The sequence below is a fragment of the Pseudoliparis swirei genome, chromosome 10 (assembly GCF_029220125.1).
Source record: "Pseudoliparis swirei isolate HS2019 ecotype Mariana Trench chromosome 10, NWPU_hadal_v1, whole genome shotgun sequence".
Lineage (NCBI taxonomy): Eukaryota > Metazoa > Chordata > Actinopteri > Perciformes > Liparidae > Pseudoliparis > Pseudoliparis swirei.
This window is the reverse complement of record NC_079397.1, coordinates 15813182-15816809: the sequence shown is the minus strand read 5'-3', so window position 1 is coordinate 15816809 and position 3628 is coordinate 15813182.

The following is a 3628-nucleotide window of genomic DNA, read 5'->3' as shown; positions in this document are numbered from 1 at the left end:
GAATTTTGCGTGATGTGCCAAGCGGATTGCAAATTTCAAGATCATCAGTATATAGCTGGAGTGGTAGGATGAGATCCTCTTTTGACAGCAACTCATTTTCAAGGAAATGAGAGCCATTGGAGCAAGACGCATATTGACCAGATGCAGCATTTGCTTCAGTTATCTTGTTAAGAATGTCTGTGTTTTTAAACAACTCTTGTATCATTGAAAGGATAGGAACATACATGCTGGTATGTCCAGGTTGCTCCAACTGATACTCCACTGGCATTACATAAGGATAGTTGTGCTCAATAAAGGTTTTTCTGCGCTTGGATGAACTCAATTCAGCACCTTTAGAGGTTGATGTAGAGAACATTGCAGTCCATGACAGCGGCAACAACTTCACTCAGTGTAGGTTCTGCAATACTGTGACCATTTCTTTGCAGTATGTCATTAACGGCCTCTTTGATCAATGGCTCAGATAAGGAGAAGATCTGATTCAAGTGGTCTACTATTTCCTGAATAGCTGTGTTCGAGACATGAAGGATAGCCTGCATCTTTAGAAATAAAGAAGCTAAATTTGTTTTAAGTTGATTTCTTAGACTGCCAGTGTCACACTGATCACCGTTCCCCACTTCTCTGCTCTGGTCTGGGCATTCTTCATGCGAATCACTAGTTTCCTCAGAAATACTGGCTTGAAGAATATGGGGATCCTCATTGACAATATCAGTTTGAAAGTCAGATGCAAGACCTGCTTGGTGTTCTCTACTTTTATGAGAATTGAACGAGGAGTACACATTTGTGATATAGCTACAATCCTTATATGGGCATGTCACCGTTTCATGATTTTTCAAATGCTTTCTGAGATGACTGAAAACGGCTGAATGAGAAAAGGGTTGCTGAAATGTGCATAAGGGGCATTTGAATAACACAGGCCCCTGACTCTGCTCTGTACAACTGCTAGGTTGTGCTGTATGATATCTTGATAAATGAGTACTCAGTGAATTAAGTGTCTGAAACCTGCAAATGCAATCGGTGTAGAGGCATGGAAGAGGGCTGATTCTGGAAAAGTGGCTGTGCTGCAGCCTACAGTGTTTAAATAACTGTATTCTGGAGGTGCAAGAAGCTGCGCACAACTTACACTTCCAGATCATTTTGGAACCAGCAACCTAAAAGGCAAAGAAAAAAATCACAAAGTTTAGACCAACATCTAAAACTTTAAAAACAGAATTACTATTACTTACTAATTAATATAACAAGTTAATTACTATTAGCTTACCAAAACATGATCATGGACTACAGCTAACACTGCTTTAAAATTTCATGTGTTCCATTTTTGTATGCGATGTAAAACTAAAAGTAAATATTTGATTTGAAAGAACACTGACTAAAAAAGGACCGGTAACTGTTTCCCTATTCATCAAAGAGAAGAAAAGGAAAGACTGAGTTTTGAATGCTATTACAAACAAATTTTTTGCACAATTTTTCTCATTCTAAAAATATATAATGTGTGGTTCTTAACCTTTAAATGAGTCCAAAAATATTTTACTGGTTGGCCACCTTTTCAGGAAGGCTTTTTTTTTTTTTTAGTGGAGATAGGTTGATGCAAATGATATGCCATAGTACAATTACTGTCAATTATTTCATTTTATTTCTTCAAACAAGATTTTTCTGTGCTGTTCTTTGATATTTCTTACTTAAGGACTCTTCCCACAACACGTTGTGATTCCCATGCAACAGCCTGTGAGGTCCTGACACCCAGGTTAGGAACCGCTGGTATAATGCACTGACAAACATAGTTGTCAATACATAATTTGTTGGTGGCATATCTAAACATTTCATTTATGCAGCTTACATGCAAGTCTCAATAACACCACCGTAAAACACTATCTATCTAGGATTTGCCATACAGGGTCTAACAATAACGTGTTTTTAATTTGACGTGCACAAAAACAAAAGAAATGCCAGAGATGCGAGTGACGTGAATAGTCAAGCATAAACACCAAGCGCTGCCCGTGAACCAACAGAGAAGCACGGGAGATCACTGTCAAGTTACGTTAGCTAGCGTACGTTCGTTAGCCGCGATGTTCTCAGTCGAACAAGGTAGTTTAGTGGAACACCTCGTGCTCCTCCGCTGGTACGTCAAGTTACGTTAGCTTACGCGAACCGACGTGCGTTAGCTATAGTACCTTAGTACACGAGGAGCGTACGTTAGCCAACGTTAGCCGCCACTTGTGTCTCTGAGCTCAAACCAGCCACTGCTGAAGTTGAGAGACAGACTCGGAGAGGACTGGAGTCTCGTGAGTGAAGCAGGCGTAGCTAGCTCGTAATGTCTCTCGCAAAGTCTAGGAAATTATTTTATGTTTTAGTTTTTCGAGGTTTGGCAACTGGCTGATTGTAACATAATGTAACTAAACACATTACACATATCAACGTATATATAAAAACACTTTAGATCTCACTCACCTTGAAAACCGTCCGAGTCGACGATGACTCCACAGCCTCGCGAAAAGGTGCAGGACAGTAAAGTAACGACTCGCGTAATCCCCATAATGCACTTTGATAACGGCCAAAACACGTGATGACTCCAAGTTGATTTACACTACAAGTTGAATGTGAATTTTCAGCGTTACGTTTTATTTGTCGTTGATATGTTACTAGTTATTTTGTATTATCATGACAACTTCAATAGTCTTTTATGATACTGACTAAAAAACAACTAAAAGCACATTTTACTGTGTATTTTACACTTTTATTGTATTTTAGCATGTGATTTAGGTTTATTTTTAAATCATCCATATTTAAAACAATAGAAATAACAGGACTTTATCATTAGCAGCATATAATTACTAAATTCTATTACGTTGGGCGTACGTTATGTTTTACAAAATAGTTCCATTTAATAAAAAAATATTAGTTAAAATTACTCAAAAAGAAGAACATGTTACACCAACTTGACATATTTAAGTTAGTAGAACTTTCTCTAAAACTTTGAGTATACACTACTTAATCTATTTGATTAATTTGGACGTTCGGGTTTACAGTGTAGGTCTGGACCAGGTGAACTTGATTCAGCTCTAACTATAAGATTTAATAAGACTTTGTAAATTAGGACACTAACTTTATTTAACAGAGAGCCAGTGCGGAGCAGCTCATGAAGGAGTAATGTTATCTCTTTTCTGGGATCTGATTAAAACGACCTAAAGGTGTATCATAAAGATAAACTCACAGTATGTGTCACAGCTCTAGACTTCCCCACACAACTATACTATGACCTTTATTTCGACATATTTTGGCATACTATACAATGACTTTATTTTGACATATTTTGGCATACTATACAATGACTTTTATTTTGACATATTTTGGCATACTATACTATGACTTTTATTTCGACATATTTTGGCATACTATACAATGACTTTAATTTTGAGATATTTTGGCATACTATACTATGACCTTTATTTTGACATATTTTGGCATACTATACTATGACCTTTATTTTGACATATTTTGGCATACTATACAATGACTTTAATTTTGACATATTTTGGCATACTATACAATGACTTTAATTTTGATATATTTTGGCATACTATACTATGACCTTTATTTTGACATATTTTGGCATACTAAACTATGACTTTAA